The sequence below is a fragment of the Balaenoptera physalus genome (genome assembly GCF_965194825.1).
Source record: "Balaenoptera physalus genome assembly, chromosome: 4".
Lineage (NCBI taxonomy): Eukaryota > Metazoa > Chordata > Mammalia > Artiodactyla > Balaenopteridae > Balaenoptera > Balaenoptera physalus.
This window is the reverse complement of record NC_138891.1, coordinates 81213189-81234196: the sequence shown is the minus strand read 5'-3', so window position 1 is coordinate 81234196 and position 21008 is coordinate 81213189. Positions and strand designations below refer to the sequence as shown.

General features: G+C 39.9%; 1 protein-coding gene across 4 annotated transcripts in view; it reads right to left on the bottom strand.

Moving 5' to 3' along the window:
• IGSF11 (immunoglobulin superfamily member 11) overlaps window positions 1-21008 on the bottom strand; it is a 160898-nt gene that overhangs the window by 91918 nt on the left and 47972 nt on the right. The window lies entirely within an intron of this gene.

Genomic DNA, 21008 nt, shown 5'->3' with positions numbered 1-21008 from the left:
ACATATGGTCACCTTATCTTTGATAAAGGAGGCAAAAATATACAATGGAGAAAAGAAAGCCTCTGCAATAAGTGGTGCTGGGAAAACTGGACAGCTACATGTAACAGAATGAAATTAGAAGGCTCCCTAACACCATTCACAAAAATAAACTCAAAATGGATTAAAGACCTAAATGTAAGGCCAGACACTATAAAACTCTTAGAGGAAAATATAGGCAGAACACTCTATGACATAAATCACAGCAAGACCCTTTTTGACCCACCTCATAGAGAAATGGAAATAAAAACAAAAATAAACAAATGGGACCTAATGAAACTTAAAAGCTTTTGCACAGCAAAGGGAACCATAAACAAGACGAAAAGACAACCCTCAGAATGGGAGAAAATATTTGCAAATGAAGCAACTGACAAAGGATTAATCTCCAAAATTTCAAGCAGCTCATGTAACTCAATATCAAAAAAACAAACAACCCAATCCAAAAATGGGCAGAAGACCTAAATAGACATTTCTCCAAACAGGATATACAGATTGTCAACAAACACATGAAAGAATGCTCAACATCATTAATCATTAGAGAAATGCAAATCAAAACTACAATGAGATATCATCTCACACTGGTCAGAATGGCCATCATCAAAAAATCTAGAAACAATAAATGCTGGAGAGGGTGTGGAGAAAAGGGAACCTTCTTGCACTGTTGGTGGGAATGTAAATTGATACAGCCACTACGGAGAACAGTATGGAGGTTCCTTAAAAAACTAAAAATAGAACTACCATACGACCCAGCAATCCCACTACTGGGCATATACCCTGAGAAAACCATAATTCAAAAAGAGTCATGTACCAAAATGTTCATTGCAGCACTATTTACAATAGCCAGGACATGGAAGCAACCTAAGTGTCCATCGACAGGTGAATGGATAAAGAAGATGTGGCTCATATATACAATGGAATATTACTCAGCCATAAAAAGAAACAAAATTGAGTTATCTGTAGTGAGGTGGATGGACCTAGAGTCTGTCATACAGAGTGAAGTAAGTCAGAAAGAGAAAAACAAATACCGTATGCTAACACATATATATGGAATCTAAAAAAAAAAAAAAAAAGTAGTCATGAAGAACCTAGGGGCAAGATGGGAATAAAGATGCAGACCTACTAGAGAATAGACTTGAGGACACGAGGAGGGGGAAGGGTAAGCTGGGACAAAGTGAGAGCGTGGTAGTGTATATATGGACATATATACACTACCAAATGTAAAATAGATAGCTAGTGGGAAGCAGTCACATAGCACAGGGAGATCAGCTTGGTGCTTTGTGACCAGCTAGAAGTGTGGGATAGGGAGGGTAGGAGGGAGGGAGACACAAGAGGGAAGAGATAAGGGGATATATGTATATGTGTAACTGATTCACTTTGTTAAAAAGCAGAAACTAACACACCATTGTAAAGCAATTATACTACAATAAAAATGTTAAAAAAAAAGAAAAAGGAGTGAGAGGTTCCTCAAAGAGGACAGACAATAGGTGTCCTCAATTTTTAGGAGAGTAAGGACTTGGAAGTCTTGATTAGCTAGAACAGAACGGCTGTGTGTGTGTGTGTGCACTTGCACACATACAAGTGGGTGTATTAATTGTTGCTGTTGTTGTTTTTATTAAGAAATAATATATGCGTGAAATGAAAAGGCTATATTCAGATAATGTAGCTCAGTCCTTAGTTAAGGCTTAAAGGATCACTAAAATTAAAACTACTACCTATGGGACTTCCCTGGTGGTCCAGTGGTGAAGAGTCCACCTTCCAATGCAAGGGACGCGGGTTCGATCCCTGGTCAGGGAACTAGGATCCCACATGCCGTGGGGCAAATAAGCCCGAGCGCCACAACTACGGAGCTTGCATGCCTCAACAAGAGAGCCCGCATGCTGCAAACTACAGAGCCCACGCACCCTGGAGCCCACATGCCACAACTAGAGAGAGAAAACCCGCATGCCACAACTAGAGAGAAACCTGCACGCTACAACAAAGAGCCTGCACCACAACGAATGATCCCGCATGCCTCAACGAAGATCCCACGTGCCGCAACTAAGACCCAACACAGCCAAAAATAAATAAAATTTAAAAAATTAAAAAATAAAATAAAATAAAACTACTACCTAGTATTTTGAAAATGTTCCTATTTTCTGGCCCAGTAATACCATCTCAAGGACTCTATCTCAAGGAAACACTCAAAGATGCAAAGATTTACAAAAACTATTTATACTACAGGATTACTTAAAATGATAAAAATTTTAAAACAATCTTAATGTCCAGCAAGAGAGAAACGGTTCAGCAACAAACTATTATATAACTTTTTAAAAAACGCTTTTGAAAAGCATTTAGGGAAAAGGGAAAATGATCATGCTCTAACATGAGGTGATAAAAAACAGGATATGAAATTCTATAAAAAATATTGCATCAAATATGTACACTTAAAATGTATACCATAAGGCCGTGTAATAATGCATATATATCCGACAAGGAAATTATTAGTTCTGATGGCTGATTAATTTATTATTTTTAATAGCATTTGTTTCTCCTAGCAATAAAGTATATAATTTATTTCAGACGATTTAGGAGGAAAAAACCAAAAAGAAAAAAAAGAAAAATTACCTGTAATGCCACTTCTCAGAGACGAAGACTGTTGGTACATATTTCTGATCTTTTTCCCATGCATTTATTATATTACTCTTATTATCACACAGCAAGGCTACACACCTGTTTTTAGCAAGGGTTACTTTTTGTGGTAAAATGTTGCAAATCTATTTTTAAAACTTTCAGGGCTTCCCTGGTGGCGCAGTGGTTGAGAATCTGCCTGCCGATGCAGGGGACACGGGTTCGAGCCCTGGTCTGGGAAGATCCCACATGCCGCGGAGCAACTAGGCCCGTGAGCCACAATTACTGAGCCTGCGCGTCTGGAGCCTGTGCTCCACAACAAGAGAGGCCGCGATAGTGAGAGGCCCGTGCACCGCGATGAAGAGTGGCCCCCGCTTGCCACAACTAGAGAAAGCCCTCGCACAGAAACGAAGATCCAACACAGCCATAAATAAATAAAAACTAAATAAATAAATTTTTTTTTAAAAAAAGAAAAAAAAAAAAACTTTCAGTGTGCAAAGAAATGCAGCCTCTTTCATTTCCATGGCTGATTTAATCATCCTTAGGCACCTCATGGGAAGTGGGAGAACAGATTTGCTAATCAGCAATATTTCAAACTCTTCCAGTTTAAACAATTCTTCAGTTTAAATATTTATCTATTAAAATCTGACTTGACAAAATTGCTGGTTTAAGTGGTCCCCTTTGGAGGACTCAGACAGTCTCTCAGAGCTCTATGTCACCCCATCCCCTTCTCCAGGAAGACCAAAGGAGACAGTATATATGGGGGCTCACAAGACCCTTCCAGCGAGGGGGGGAGAAGAGGGCCCTGATCTGAGTACTGTTGTCAGGTATAGGGTGGCTCTCTTCCTTCTACTGGTCCCTGCTGAAATGTGGCTGGTCCTGGGCTATTCTGCAGAGTTGCTGCCACTCACTATGGGGCCTGTGGTCCTAACAGCTGGCTCTGGTTGTGAAGCCGTGCACAGAGACCTCTTGCTCCAACACTAGGTGTCTGCAGGTCCACAGGCTCTTTCACACTCACACACCATATTCATTTCTCAAAACTCACAGCACTGTACACTAGAAAAAGGGTCAATTGTACTGTATATAAATCACTCCTCCAAAAAAAAGCTATTTTTTAAAGTGGTGAAGGGAAATTTGCCCAAAATGTTCACATTAGCAAAAAGAAAATCTCAAAATTAATGAATTAACCACATAATGCAAAAGTTTAAAAAAGAATAACAAAGTAAACTAAAAAAAAAAATAGAAAAGGAATTTTTTAACATGATTCTAAGGTTTCTGGCTTGAGTTAAACGCGTGAAGGCAGGATCCAGTGGAGTAGTAAGGACATAGGAGTGAGCTGGACAACACCGGGGTGCACTGCTTACAGTCAATTTAAAAATAATAATAATAATACAGCTGACAAAAGTCAGCTTCTTCTTGTCACCATGAACCAGTAATTCTAAACAATGTCATTAATAAACTACTCCCTGAGAAAATGTGCTGGTCTAAACATTTGCCATGGTTATTAAGTTTTAGTAGTATAATATATACGTAAACTTTGAATTAGCACATTTTTATTACTTATCCTTTAATAAACATTATATTCCACATGGAAGTTATTTCACAGAAATCACTAATTATATGAGATTTACACATATGTAATTATATAGCCTGGCCTCTGATGCATGTTTATTTGAAAGAATTGGAGCTTACTTCAAGTGCAGTTCCTGTCTTCAACCCACGTATGTCTCCAACTACATGGTCCTGTGTTTGAAGAGTAGATTCTAAATAAACAGTGATTAGCACAGTGATTGTAAGGGAAGAAACACAGCTTGAATTATTTCAGGTCTGTCTTTCTACCTGCAAATCATCCTCTGAACCTTGCAGAATTCACTTTTGGAAGTGTTTCTTCACATATTTTCCTTCTTTTTTCAACTATTATATCAATATAATTGCATTATTATAATTTACAAGTTTTCATTTTGCATTGTAATATTTATTTTGTTACTGGCATGAGAGAAAAATTTATTTCCTGGCCGTTATTATTTGTTTCATTTCATGATTATTACTGAAAATAATTTTGTCATATAAAAAAGGAGGGTATCAAAAAATCCACTCTGGTTATCAAGTACTCTGGATAGGCCACTGGTGGGACCATTTACTAAAATAGGAAATACAGGTGGAAGAAGTGTTTGGGGGGAAATGATTTGGGGTTCAATTTTAGACACTGAGTTTGAACTTCTAAGGGACTAGCAAATGAAAATGCTCAGGATGTAGCCGGAAATATGGGTAAAGAGCAAGATCTAAGCGTCACAGACAAACAAATGGGCCATGAAGTCATGACAATGAACAAAAGGTCATTCAAGGAAAGACAAAAATAAAAGCCAGAACTTCATGGCACACCACATTTCAAGGGCAGGCAGAGGAAGGGGAACTGGGGAAAGAGAACAAGGATGAATGAGGATGGGTAAGGCAAGTACCTGGAGGAGGGAAAAACAAGGTGGGGGGGGGGGTCGGGGGGAGAGTAACACAGGCACAAAAAACTACAAAATCAATTTGTATGTTAAAGTCAATTTATTATGAAACCTGCATGTCAACCACACTGGATTTGGCAACCAGGATGTCTTTGGTGGTCTTTACAAAAGCAGTCCACAAAGGGTAGTAGATCTGGCCATTTTGCTAAAACATAAAACTGCAGAATGAGAAGCCCATGTTCCTAACCCTAGGTGAACCAGAGTGGACTCGCTGCGCTCCAGTGATCTACAGAAATAAGGTCACTGAACCACATGCACCAGGATTATCAGAGACACTTGTTTAAAACTGCTGAGTCAAGGACCCTACTTCAGACCTTTGAATCAGAACCTAAGGAGTTAAAACTCAAGCTTAGGTATCCTTAATAAGCTCCCCAGGTAATCCCATGCATACTAAAACTTGGGGATCGCTGCACTATACGCTCTTCACGGTCCATTCTCCCTCTGACATTCTGTAGTTCAGTAATTTGTCTCTCTGAAAATAGGATGTTACAACAGTGATTACTAGCATCCACCCAGAAGTCAAAAACTACATGATAAAAATACAATAATCAGAAGTACTCAGGGCAAAGATAACACTTCTGCTCTTCATTTACATCAGCTCATTTCAATTATGATTACCATCATTCTAATGAGGGTTGAGGAAGTACAGTAGCCGCGGGGGGGGAGAATTATGTTCATGGGTAGACAGGAGACCACGGAGATGAGGGCTGAGGGCCAGGTGAACTATGTAAAACAAGAATGAAAAGAAAAAGCTCTGTTTGGTGGTACTGAGGTGCTATAAAGCAGTCATGCAACCTAAAAGCAATAGATTACTATTATTAGATACATTAAAGATACTCAGTGTGATTGCCTTTCTTTTAATTTGGGAAAAAAACTATATTTTTACTTATTTATATATAGAAATAGAGAGTCAATGTTTTTATCTATGTATAGAAACAGAGAATCAATTTTTTTTCCTTAGGGAGGCAGCAATTTTAATTAATACTCCCTAATTGGTATTGATTTGAATTGACTAATGACAGTCTTATGATGGGCCTAGCTGCCAAGCATCCTGGGTCAGGAGCACAATGAGCTCCACTATGTACAGAAACCTTTTGTTTTCAGTGGTCTCCGACTAGGCAACAGTTTTTAGGTCTCAGCATACTGGAGCCAGAAAGATCCTTGGGAGGCTCTCTAGTGCAGCCTGCCACACACTGTTTTCTAAAAATCACTCTAGCACCTCCCCGCCCAACTGGAAGCCTAAAGGATGTGCTCGTTTCCCTTGAGTTTTTCCAGCCACTCCCTCTTGACTCATCTGTGGCATTCTGTATATCGGACTACCTTGGGAAAGATGAGTCTTGGGTATCATTACACTCTGGGTTTGCATACCTGCTTTGCAGATTTGTAAGTAAAATAGCAAGTGGAAAAAAAAGTCAGAAAGTTGGATGGGTTATATCTATGACTGTGTATGAACCACAGTGTTTCAGAAACAATTAACATACAGGTAGATAATGAGTGCAAATCAGAGGATGGGTTAAAGAATGGGCAGAACTAAGGAGAAAAGGAAAGGGGCTCAGGGTTGAGGACTTCCTACCAGTATGTCACAGGCTGAGAAAAGGGTTTGAAATACTAGCTTAAGGTAAGTACACACATTACAGCAAATACACAAGTTACCTGCAGGAAGAAGAGCAAGGCAAGAGGAGAAGGTTCAAACCAAAAGAAGAAAAGACATTTTATACTTTTAACTAGCTGTTAGGTTTTGTTTTTTTAAGGCTCTGAGCATATGGCTCTTTCATAGGTAATCCAACCTATTTTAGCTCCAAATAAGATCACTTCTAAACCACCTCACACAAACAGAACATCTATCTTATTTATGAAGGCTTGTAGAAGAGAAGATTATACAAACTCATTCTTATAGACAACTTCCATCTCCATATCATGAATCTCCAATGATAAATATAAGGATTTCCAGACTTAGGTGAGTACAAAGGTAGCATTGAGACAGTATGTCAAGGACTACATGTTTACCCAAATAAAAGGCAATCAGATTACAGTAATAAGGGCCAGATTTGATTTAAATGTAAGATAGCCAAGTGAAAAACTTTTTGCCACTTCCTAGTCTCTATATCCAGTTTATTCTTTCATAAACTGAGTATCCCGCAGCTTAACCCACCAGCCCAGTGTTCCTTCCTCTCCCTTTGTCTCATTTCCATTCCCAGGACATCCTTGGAATGCGCAGGGTTCTGCCTGCACAAGAGGTGGTAACACAGCACCACGTCTAGAAGAGACAACTGCTCCCATTGCCTTCTGTAATTCTACCTAATAGACAAGCTGGAGAAGGGAAAGGAAAAGGGGAAAAAAGGACACATGTTCCAAAGTTAACTGGGTACTGAAGGAGGGCTCTAACTTAACCACATTGCTATATTCTCAGTGAAGTAACCCAAGTTCTAAAGGTTACTAAACATAAGGGGATGCCAAATAAACTGAGTTTCAAAAATTAATGCCAAAAACATTAAACTCAAAGACAAATATATACATATATACATATATATATATATATATATATACATATACATATATATATATATATATATATATATATATATATATATATATATATATATGAAATTTGTCAAGTAAATGTCCAGGTATTCCACTCATTAAAGTAAAAGATTACAAGGTTTATAAAGGCCATTGATCATAGTATGACCTGTGTTAAATCTCTCCTCTAGGCTTTCTTTACATTCTCTATTAAGAGTTAGACATGACTGTATTAGAATCTACTGTTTCGGCAAACTGATGACCCAAAACAAACTATTTCACTTTCCACAGCTGTCAATCATGAACCCAAGAATCATCTTTTAAAAGTTAAATATAAGCATTTCTAAATGAAGCTGCCGGGCTTCCCTGGTGGCACAGTGGTTAAGAATCTGCCAGCCAATGCAGGGGACATGGGTTCGAGCCCTGGTCTGGGAAGATCCCACATGCTGCAGAGCAGCTAAGCCCGTGCACCACAACTACTGAAGCCCGGGCGCCTAGAGCCCGTGCTCCGCAACAAGAGAAGCCACCGCAATGAGAAGCCCGTGCACCGCAACGAAGAGAAGCCCGTGCACCGCAACGAAGAGTAGCCCCCGCTCGCCGCAACTAGAGAAAGCCCACGCACAGCAACGAAGACCCAATGCAGCCAAAAATAAATTAAATAAATAAATTTTTTAAAAATAAAAAATAAATGAAGCTGCCTCCAGCACCTGCCACTCTGCCCCTCAGTCGCTGTGCCACGTGTCCAGCCCTCAGGTCCTCCAACACACCCGGCCATTTCCAACTTCAAGACAACAGACTCTTCTTTGACCCTTTTGCTCTCTAATTCCTATTTGCTTTTCAGGTGTCAGCTTAGACATCACTTCCTTAAAGCACCCTTCTCAGAAAGGCCCCCTTTCCTATGCATTCCTTCTCATAGTACCAGGTGCTTTTTCTCATCAGCATCTATTGAAACATGTTAAATAAATAAGTGCATGAGCAAGCAAGTAAATAAATATAGTTGTACTGTTTTCTCTTTGTAGAGGATTTTCTATTTATTTTATTTCATTTTTTTATTATTCACTGGCAAGCAGTATCACCGAATGGGGCAAGGATTCTGCCCAAAGTTAGTGCATCTTCTTCCTTTCTCTCACAATAAGGGCACACTCGGGAATAACCTTACTGTGACAGGGTCATTACCAGTAGAAAAGTGTGTGTGTGTGTGTGTGTGCGTGTGCGTGCATGTGTATGTATACACACACACATGATTTCTTTTGAGAGCTTCTTAATTTAAAAAAAACAACTCAGATAAGATTGCATTAAAAGCAGAGTATTACAAAACTCAGATTGTTTGTAAGGGGTCATCTGAGGACTTAAAAAATATTAGATGCACTATATACTTTTACATGTGAAAAACAATACATGTTTTATAGGTCATCCCTGAAGAGGGGCATACGGCCGACTTCTGCAAAACGGGTTCTGTGTTCTCCTGTGGAACTGGGGGAAACAGATGCATTGCTGGGGAGGGGGAACAGGATAACATGCCTGAAGCCTCTCGAGTTTCAGCTCCTGCCTTCCTTTCCCAGGTCTCCTGCCTGCCCTGGACCTCCAGGGAATTATTATAGCCAGAGAGGTAATATGCAAAAGGAAGACCCAGCCTCTCCAAAACCTAATGGAGGACGACCCCTCTATGAAGAGCCTCCAAATACTGAATAAAAAGGAAAGTACAGAACAGGGCAGGAAACCAGCTGAGTTTCTTTCAAGCAAACAAGTGAAATACAGAACTAAAATCTGTGATAAAATTATTCTTTTGAGGTTGTATAAACAAGGGACCGCCATTAATGCCACATAATTTTTCATAATTAAAAAATGTTAAACAAGACAGAGCATTTGCTTTCTCTATCCCTTCAATAACTCTGAGCAAGTGTTAACTAAAGAGGTTAAACCTGTAGGTGCCCATATTCCAAAGGTCTTTTTACCGAAGTATACGACTGCATTAAAACAGAGTACTTATTCAGCTACCTATTTTTAAGTGACACCTGAAAAACGAACACCATCGAGCTTTCTAAAAATAGAGCAAATCAGCTTTGTTTCACTTGTGGGAGCATGCATCCACCCACTGCTTGCTTCGTTTATCTAACTGCTAGAGTGGTAGAGATGTAGAAATACACAGAGAAAACAGGTAAAGATAAACTTTGTCTCACATGCACAATATAAACAGCAATGGCTTCTACCCTGCTAATTAATGAGTAATTTTCCATTATCTGCTCTTGCCCATCATGTGCTAATATTTAAGAGAATGAAAGAAAAATATGGGGGCGTATGACCCATATTCCCAAGAAGCGTATCATCTAGTCGGAGAAATAAAGACTAATGGCTGTAGAACAAAAATCAAGGCACAAATAGCACTATGTAACTAAGGGCTAGACGGTATTGTAATTTTTTTAAACCAAGACCACTGTGATTTTGAAATTTAAAAAAAAAAAAAAACCTTTTAAAAAGGCAGCGCAATCTGAGCTGAATCTTGAAAATGGATAGGATTTAGACTGGCATAAAAGAGGAGATGCACAGTCCCTGTCTGAACGTAAAGAGGAGAAATACAAGCAAATAAAGAGTGGTTGGGTGGGACGCTGAGGAGTTCTCTGGCAGACACGAGGCTAATGAGGAGACCAGCCTGCCTAAATGAAGAGGTTCAATTTGCAGCACAGTGGGAAACAACGGGGTAGAACTCGACTATGAAGAATCTGGAAATCCAGGCCATGTATTGCAAACAGCGACGGTAGATTCCTACACACGGAAAGCAGCCACATTAGGAAGGCAGCCCTGGAAAGGAACTAGAGTAACAGGTGCACATACTGCAAAGCACCATCTCAAGCATGCAAGAAATTGGAGTTTATTTCTGTATAACTGAATTTCATTTCTGTTTGGGAGCTACCATTCCACTGAATGGTAAAAACTAAATTTCAGTCAATTCAGGGTAATCTCAATCAATTTCTGGTTTCTTCTTTCTCAAAGGTTATATCTAAATGCCAAAGGATTACAAAACGCTAGATTTGGGGGATCTGGGGCCAGGATGGGTGAAGACCATCATTTGCCTTTATCCCTGCAAATACCTGAAGCTCTTCCACCAACAGGTCTACCCAGATCCTTCCCTCATCCTCCTCATCCCTCCCACAAGCCTTCTCCAAGTCTGGCTCTCTCCGGGCCACATTTATACCCCTCTGTGCACACACAGGCACCTCCTGTTGCCATCTAAATTATCCTGGCCATGGGAATTGGCATAGCTATCTCAGCTCCATCTACCATGCTGGGCACGGGGATCTCTGTGCCACCACGTCAAGCTCTACTTTTCTGAGGACAGGAAGAGCAGATTTGGAATCTTCCACATCAATTCCCTTTCTCCCTCGAACCTGACTTCTAAAATTGAAAAGTCAAGAACTTGACTTTTTTATACTATGGAATATGCCGTGTTTAATCTTTTCGTTAAAAAATAAGTCAGTAGAGGGGTGGGATAGGGAGGGTGGGAGGGAGGGAGATGCAAGAGGGAAGAGATATGGGAACATATGTATATGTATAACTGATTCACTTTGTTATAAAGCAGAAACTAACACACTATTGTTAGGCAATTATACTCCAATAAAGATGTTAAAAAAAAAAAAAGTCAGACTGCCAAACGAAAAGAAGGGTAAGTATAAGAGAAACAATAGGGAGGGGAGGGCCACTGGTTAATACTGCAAACATTATCACATCAAACTAAGTGGGAAATAAAGAGGACCTGAACCAGGGGATCTTTGGAAATGGACAGTAAATAGGTAAGGTGAGAGATATTAAAAGGAAAAATTGATGGGAATGTTTAACAGAAGTAAAGGATACTGAATAAGAGAGAAAATAAAATCATCCCATGGTTTTTCTAGCCTTTGAGATTAGGAAAATAATGGCATTATCAAAACAGACACCAGTTTAGAGTGAAAAGGTTCTGAATTTGGTTTTGAATTACATTCACATAGGTTTTTCTGGTTCAAGATGATGACTTAAAATGCCAGCAAAAAAAGGATTCGAGACTTATTCTAGAAATTAGTACTACTGAGTTGCTTCTCAGTAATACATTCATTACTATGGTTTTCAAATACTATCAGACTTCAAATAGATACACAGTTTTATGAAAGAGACAGCACAACTGATCTTTTAAAAAAAGTTTTTAAAACCTTCAAACCCTAAAATCTGCCTTTCCATTCACACTTCTCTATTAGACAGCCTCTTCGTTTATAGGAATAGGTACATAGGTTACTTATTCTTTGGAAAAAAAAATATTTAGCTGAAAAAGAAACCAAGAATAATGCTGTGCTACCTTCACACACACAGAGCTGGGCAGCTAAAACAGAACAGGCAACAATAGGCTGACAAAAACGAGCCTGGCCCAGCTCTCCACACCCCACCAAAGCCGGGCTGTGAATCCTGGTGAGCCCTGGAACTGACAGATGATCCTACTGCTACCTCACTAACTAAATCTCTGACCAGAGAACAACCTGAAGAAATATATAGCTAGAGTCAATTATAGTGTTTGAGAGTAAAAAGCACTGAATGACTGAAGCACACAACGGGCATGCATGGCATGGACAGAGATGGGGCAGAGAGCAGAGAATGACTTTCAAGTTATAAATCAGTAGGTCAGCTCCAGTCAGATTAGCGAACTTTAGGGAGTGAAAATTTGGTAACAGAAAATAAATACCTAAAGGAAAACATTTTATGCATGCGCGTGAAAAACAGAACATCAAAAATTAAGGATTATGCCAGGACATGTGGTTAGACCTTGATTCTGAGATACAGTTCCTCAGTTCAGTAACACTGATTATCCTAAAGAGAAGTGACAAGAAGAAAAAGGGAGAATAAAAGACTGAAAGTCTAGTAGGTAGATAAAGGAAATGCATCCTTTCTCCACTCACCTTTTTAAGCCCTTCCTTGCACCTTAATATTTTAGTGTGTAAATTAAGAATGAAGAATGGCGTATTCAAGATAACATATTCCTAAACTCATATTTAAATCTATTCAATAAAAAGGTATTTAATCAAAAATACCTAAAACTCCAATTATTATTGCTGTACATTGAAGACAAATATTAGAACAAGACGCATTTCTATCTTTAAGGAGCAACTCCCAAGTCCATGAGAACAGAAAGGGGGCATTCAGTGTCTTCTTTGCTTTGGAGCTTCTTCTCACTAAATTGTGATCTACAGACTTGAGATTTGGGGGTTTATTCCTGTCCTTCTCTCCAGTCCCAAATTTACAGGACTAAACAACCAATTATTCCTGTAGGGTCCAGAAACCAGGATCTGAATGCCCGACTCCTCATGGTCCTAAAAACCCATGAAAAGGTACAATCTCTTCAAATTACATATTTTTTTTAAATATAAGGTTTTGGGAATTCCCTGGAGTCCAGTGGTTAGGACTCGACGCTTTCACTGCCGGGGCCCGGGGTTCAATCCCTGGTCGGGGAACTAAGATCCAGCAAGCTGCGCAGCACGGCCAAAAAAAAAAAAGGTTTAAATTTATCCAAATTGAAAATATTAAGCTATATTTAGTCTCATTCACATATTTTCAAGTCACCTCCTTACTATTCTCTACTTTTTCTGTCTCCCAATGCACTTACCACCTCCTAACGTAGTATACATTATCCTTATTTTTCTTACTGTTTATTGTCTATTTCTCCTTGCTGTAAAATGGAGGCTCTGTGAGGGCAAGGATCTTCACGTTTTTCATATCAGAGAATACTTGCTCAATAAATAGCTGTTGAATGGATGCATGTGCATAGTCTGTGCAATTCCTGACACCCTATAAGTTTGCCATTTTGAAGCAACAAAATCCACGTGCCTGAAACATGAAGTATGGTTACGGGGCTGGACAGCTGTATCCTGGACACTTTGGGCAGACTCCATGACTGAATCTGTAAAAGCTAGAGCTTAATGCTTGGGAGATATAATTCAAGGATAAATGGAACAGTTTCAGATATGCAGACCAGGATCTCACTGGCATAACTAAAATAAAGAGTTAAGTAGCCCTGGAGAACTAAAATATGGACGCCTTTCATGAAGAATTAACACCTTCTTAAAGTAGAGTTGGGATAAGGCATAGATCACACTATAAATGAACAAGGAGTTGGAGTCAGTTACCTTCAAGTGATGCTAGCACCCAGATAAAGATGCAAGACACTGAGAAAGACATCACAGCCATGCTCTCCCTGGCTGTTTCCACTGGCAACGTGGATACCAATCCCCTCCACTTTTTAATATCTCCTTTTCTTTCTGCTCTTAGCGCTCACTCCCAGTCTCTCCCTCCCAGTGTTTTGCCCCTCTGCTGCTCTCTCACCCGGGCATATGCCCCGCCCAGCAGGAGCAGAACTTGTCATATGCACAGAGACCAGCAGGCCTCTCCTGCCCACCACCATGTGCCAAGCTCAGCAGTGGCCTGGCACACATAAATAAGTTCTGATCTGAATAGAGTGGAGCACGGACAGCCCCTAGAATTAAGTGTTCCATGCACACAGCCCTGGGCACGCACCCAGAAGCTAAACACACTCAGTGCATCCAGGATAAATCCCCTTAAAACTGGAGAAAATGGTTGTCTCTGTCAAACATTCAGTGACACCAGGGCTCTGACAGAAGATTAAACGAAGAAATGCAGTAAAGACCCAACTCACTTCTTTAAGCTGATTTGCCTGCCTGAGTTCCCAGAGACTCGGTGCCACAACCATTTGAAATTAAGAACAAGATGGGCCATCTTGATCTCTAAAGTTCTTCCACATCTAAAGGGCTATGGTTCAATCACCACCAACTTTTCAGCATCTATCATATTATAAACAACTATTCTGAGCACTGTAAGGACTATTCAATAAAAACATAAGCGACAATAGTGGTAGAAAATAATTAGGATAGTTAAGTACTGAGGTAGACCTTGTAGGATTTAGGACGTAGAGAAATAAAGAGGTTTTCAGAAAGGAGCAATAGCATGTGCAGAGATGCAGCAGTGGACATGAACATGAAACATTCTTAAGACAGGGAAGACACTAGACTAGCTGGAAATAGTAGGGTTCGTGCAGAAGAGCTATGGTTGATAACGTGGGTCAGCAGCCTTTCAGGGGACCTTGAATGCCAGGGTAAGAAATGTGGCATTGCGGGCAATGCGGAAAACACGTGAATTAAAAGAGAGACGAAAATGAAGTGATGTTTCATAAAAATGCATTTGGTGGCCTCAGGTAGGTTGAATTGGAGTAGACAATGACTTGATAAAGATCAGTTGGAAAATAATGCAACAGTTCAGTTATTGGTAATGAGGATCACCACTAGTGTATTGGCAACTGAAATGAAGATGAAAGGGCAGAGAGGGAGACAGAGCAGGAAGGAAGAACTGTCAGCCCTCGTGAGAAGCCCCTTCCAGGATGTGGAATGGCACACTAATCCTAGCTGGGTGTGTGGAGTGGCACTGCGGTCCTATCCGAGGGATCCCACAATAGTTTAGCACATCTTTGTTACAGTACCTAACCCCCTTGCCCTTCTTTAGTACACAAACCAAATTCAGGTGACTGGCTCCCCAAAAGAGAGTTCTGTACATCTCTAATCAACGCTGTCTCCTTTCAATTCTCCTTCTCCTTTTCTCCATTCCTGCCTTCCAAGCAGCTCAGTGTCAAAATTTTGGAGAGGGGTTTCCACCACGATCACCACTCCACAGAGCCCTCCTCCTCTCTTTCTTCTACAACCTTTCTTCTCTATTACCTTTTGAGTTCATCTCATTAAAAACATGTTTGGCAAGATACCTAGTCACCATGGTGATAGGAAAGCAACATTACAGAGAAGAGAAAAAACTGCCCTTCTTCTTTTAGTAGCTTAAACATTTCTCGGTTTCCATCAGTTTACCTAAAAGATTAGGCCGTTAATCTCCAGTCTCTCAAAATAAGCCTGCAAACAGCTCAACCCTCTTTCCAAGACCAATATATAGTGCAAGCCTCATCCTAATTGCTCTAATTACATGAAGAACATAATGAGATACAGCAGCAGATGGCTACAGATTAAATTTGACGGAGAAGAAATTCTCCTCTCTCATCCTTTTACTGAAGAAACTTTGCCTTGAAAAAGAAAAATTAAACAAAAAAAATCAAAAAATCATTTTGTTCACAGAGCCAAATATATATTTTTAAGTGCCATTCCACTTTTCTATTTTCTTCAGTAGTATCTTTCCTTAAAAAAATAATTCACTCATTTCATGTAGGTTTCTGTTACTACACATAACAGATAAGTTTGTACCCCCGATGAACAAAAGATGTGCTCACAGAAAGTCTGTCCGAAGTTTAAATAATAAATCGTATACTTCCACAAACCTGTTCTAAAATCTCAAAGATGTGCTCTATCAAATATAAAATTGGGGGACTGGGGTTATTTGAACCTAACAACAGAAAGTCTCTATCTAAACCACTGTTAGCCCAGCTTTTCACAAGAGATGGAGTGTCAAACTTCCAACCACCATGTTAATACTCTTTAAACTCAATGTCCAAAAGTGAAGTCACCATCTTCTCCTTAAAAATAAGTTTGCTTTCCCAATTTTTTTTCTAGCTAATGGTAACAACCGGCTCTAACCTTGGAGCTATCTTTTCAAACTCCTTTCATGCTGTCGTCAATACTATCAAATGGTTATCTGATAAACTCATTCACTAATAAAATTATCAATTACTACTCCAGAACACAACTGTTTGAAGTTTAACAAGATACAAGAAGCTTTAAAACAAGTAGATTTCTATTATAGGATATGGGGCAAGGAAAAGAAGGGCAAAGAATTCTATCACCCAGTCATAAACTTACATGAAACCTCTTTCAAAAAGAAAAATTAATGTCCCTGTCTCAACCCTGTGTTTCCTTTAAAAAAAATCCCCTCCTCTCTCCTTAATATCTTCATTGAAAAGGCCTCTGCTAAAATTGACTCAACAGTTTCTTTCATTTGGTATTCAACCAGTCAACAATCATAACAGCCATATTACATTAATCCTCATAGGCTACATTGTGCCTCAGTAACAAATTAACTCTGAAATCTTAGCAGCTTTAAACAAAGTTTATTTCTTGCTCACACAGTGTCCTCTAGGGATCCAGAAGCTCTCTACTAAATGGTGACTCAGGGACTCAGTCCAGTATGACCTTGTGAAACCATCATATGAGGGTCTCTACAATCCACATGAGGGTCTCTACAATCCACGTGGCAAAGTGCTTTGGCTCATAAATGACACCTGTCACCTCCGCTTATAATCTACTGTTTAGAATGAATACATGGTCCCAACCTAACCCACAAGGAAGGAAAGAAAAAGCAGCCATGACCTGGCTCTAAAGAGGAAAATAAAACAGGACTAGGTGATCATGTAGCATTGTCTCCATCACCATGAGGCACTTACTCTCTGCCTAACGAACTCCCATGCATCTGGAAGTCTTTATATGTGTTAACATCTTTAATATCCACAACCACCTCGAGATAGGTATTATTATTATTATCCCATTTTACAAACAAGGAAATTGAGGTCCAAAGAAGTTAAGTAACTTACCTAAGCTAGTAAGAGGCCTAGCTGGGATTCAAATCCAAGCAATGGGCTCCAGAATACACTATGTCACACTGCTTCTCAAATATGCAAGACACAGTGCTAGGCACTGTTGAGGATATTGGTCTTCAAATATTTATAAGCCTATCATATGAAAGAAGTATTTAGACATATTCTATTAAGTCTTAAGAGGACAAAATAAGAGGTAGTACTGAGACAAAAAATTAAGTGAGAGAGTTATTTCTGAGTGCCTATTATAAGCCAGACATCATTCTAGACACTGTATGTACCTCTCATCTAAGCATCAAAACACTCCCACAAAGTGGGTATTATTATTCCAGTTACACAAATGAAAAAAAAAAAAAACAGACTCAGAGAGATTAAGTAACTTGACTAGGATATTACGCAGAGCCAAGATTTAAACCCAAATTAATCTGGCTTCCAAGCCTGTGCAATTTTCCACTACGTCTCACTGCTTTTCAATATAGAAATAACACATACAAATCTCAGCCTACAAATCAGATGGGCAAGAAATGTAACTTCATCCTCTTCATTTTTTCAATAACTAAACTTAATTTTGATTGTGAGCCCGCATTGAGCTGAGAGGCAGAAACTTAATCTTTGCAGTTTTGCTGTGAGGTCTTACGGAGAAGTTCACTCTCCTCTAGAATTCATCAAACCTTCCTAGAGGTTCTCTCAAGCACAAGGCCAATATCTGGGCTCTCTCAACTCCCTATCTGACTCTCCCTCAACTTGTCTACAAAATCTTTTTTCCTGACTTTTCCAAATTTAGTTTTATAGTCAGACCGAGGCTTTGTAATTTCTGAAATTCAAAAATCAGACACTTGCCTCTTCTCTGCATTCTGCTGAGGTGTCTCTTCCTTCCCCTGCTAACCAGAAAAAGTAAAACTGTCAGAGGGCAGCAGAAAATACCAGGAACAAAAAGTACATTGTTTAACATATCACAGTATCACGTGTTTATATTATAAAGAAAGCCTTTTGACAACTGAAGCTGCTGAAAATGAAACAAGTCATATGAGACAGCGAACTTCCCAGTATAAGAAGTATTTAAGGCAAGTGTGGTTGGTCATGTAGCTAGACCAATACAGAGGTTTAACAGGTATATTTGGAGGGTGGGGGTGGGAGAAGTGGCGGTGATTGAACCTAGAATGTCATCTCAATGGATAGTAGGAGAGAGAGAAAGAAAAATTAAAAACAGGCAAAGCTATAATTTTAAGGATGCCAGAAGAGCATGGTTGATTTTCTATGCATATTCAAATGGAAGAAGATAGAAAAGGACAGGTTACCATAAACCTCAATACTGACAAGAGGAAAATTAAGGAAAATATGTAGAGACCACAAAGGAATAGAATGAGAACATCCAAGAATATGATTTCCTAAGGTCCGCTGAAATGAGAAAAAAAGAAGAGAGAATGGTAGGAGGAAAGGTGAGGATGTGGAAGATTATCCAAAAAATGCTGACCTGTAAGAACTCTGTCACTGAACGCTGCCACTCAGCGACACCTTGATGCTGATCTAAAACTGCAGAGCCCCCAGGAGACAGAAGCCAGGGTGTGCTGAGTGAGAAGACAAAAAGCCACTGTAGCCGAGACCTTACACTCATCCCTTTCACAACCTAGGGAATACATCCTGATTGTTCTAATAATTTTCTCTCAACTTTTGTCTAAGAGCTAATGATAAAATAATAATAATAATAAATTACTAAGAAGCACTCCCAGAGGCATCAGAAGTTATGCTAAGCCACATTAAAATGCAGCTTAGAGTTATGGAAAGTATCATATTAAAATTTAAGACCCTTCAAAATTCAACCTTATTTAATTTCAAAGCAGTATTTCAAACCAAAAGGCCCTATGGGAGTTGAGAGAGAAAAGGGAAATAGCAATATCCTATCTCTACCAAGGAGAACACTGAAGTAGGAGGGGAGGGGGATCTATTGTACGTTTTTAATGACAGCTTCATTTGTGATATATTATAAATGTCTGTCCCTCTGTCACAGTGCAAGGACAAAACGACCATTTTACTTATTGTTTCCTATGTCGTTATAATCGATCAAGGTGAAAAGCTACGTTTCTGGCTCTGACCTCCCTTAAGCCCTAGACCCATAGATCAAATTGCTTCCTGGTTTTCCCTTCCCTTGGATCACATTCCACAAGCAGCACCCATTCAATTTATCCAAAACTGAACTTATCATCTTTTTCCAAAACCTGACCTTCCTCCTTTATTATTCTCCATTCCTATGCAGCCAAGACAAGAACCTAGGAGATTCCCCCAGATGCTTTTTCATTCTTTAAGGTGAAGGAGTCACAGATGCTTACCTCCTCAGTTACTCTCAGTTGGTGTCCTCCTCTTCATCCCTTCTGCCATCTGCTCTTTCAGTTCCGACCCTCATCATCTGTCCTCTGAACCCCTGCACCAGCCTCTTAGCATATGTCCCCCCTTCTCCTCACCTTGTCTCCCACCAACAGATTCTACACCCTCGCACCGGAGGGATGCTTCTAAAATGCAAATTTGATCATGCCACACCTCAGACGAGAGCCTTGCGATGACAAGCCCATTCTCCACAAGAGATAAACCAAGTTTCTCAGCATGACAGAAAGGCCTTCCATGCGCCGGCCATCAGCAGCTCCACCGTCCAGCACTGGCCGCGTCACACGTCGCTACAATGAAGCCAGCCTGAACGACTTGCGCTGCACGCCCCATGCTACGTTACACTTTTTGGCCTTTCACGTGTAGTTCCCTCAGCCTGGAACCTCCTTCCTCTCTTCAACAAGCCACAGTTCAAAACCCCATTCCTCCAGGAACCCTCCCCTGACTTTCTGCCATCCCTTCTGCTCCTCTCGCCTCAGGAGCGAGTGCCCTGTCTCCGCACTTGAAGAGCACACCAGCCGCACCGCCACAGCACCCATCACACCCTCTGCAAACGCTGCTTGCTTCTCTGTATTACCCGTGAGACTGCCAACAGCTCAGGGAAGCTGTCTTCTCCTCCACTCACAGTGCCTGGTGCCCAAGAAACATTCACTAAACTTTTTTCATTAAGTGCCTCGATTTCTACTTGATGCCATTTGTAACATTTTCGCTACAGGTACAAATGAGGGATTTATAATAAGAAATATTGTGTATGCTCAATGTAACAGGAAAATGGCAAGGATCCTTTATCATCCTTCCGCAGGTCAGCCGGGTACCACACCAAGTACACACCTTCACATGATGCTTAATGTTTAAAATAGTAGTGGCAGTATCTTGTTTTTACTAGGAAGGAAACTATAGCTCAGAGAGGATAATAAATTCTCCCAAGGCTAAACAACTGGAAAGCAGATGGGTCAACATTAAAATACAGGTTTTACATGAATCCGTTAGTGCCCCTCACATAAGAGAGAGAACACAGAAATTAAATGGAAAGAAAAGGCCACACAAAGAAGAAGAAAAGAAAATTTTCTAAGTTCTCCAGACTCACAGTCTCTTTTCTCCATATTTCTCAGCAGAATAGGTGACTCAGGGTAACGGGATCATCCTAAAACATGGCTGTTACTTAGAACACCATGTTAAGGAAAGTTAAGGCTAGTGGTGCAATAAACTTAAGCACTACTTAGTTTCATTCCACTAGATATCCATCTACTAAACTTCTAACCTTGTGAACCATTTCACAAACACGTAGACTAGGAAAACGTGTGTCGGGGCTCAGTTTTAATCCATCACCACCATTGCAATACAACTCCAAGTACTAACCTTCCTCGTGGCGTCTGAACACTCTGGTGTATGAAAGATCT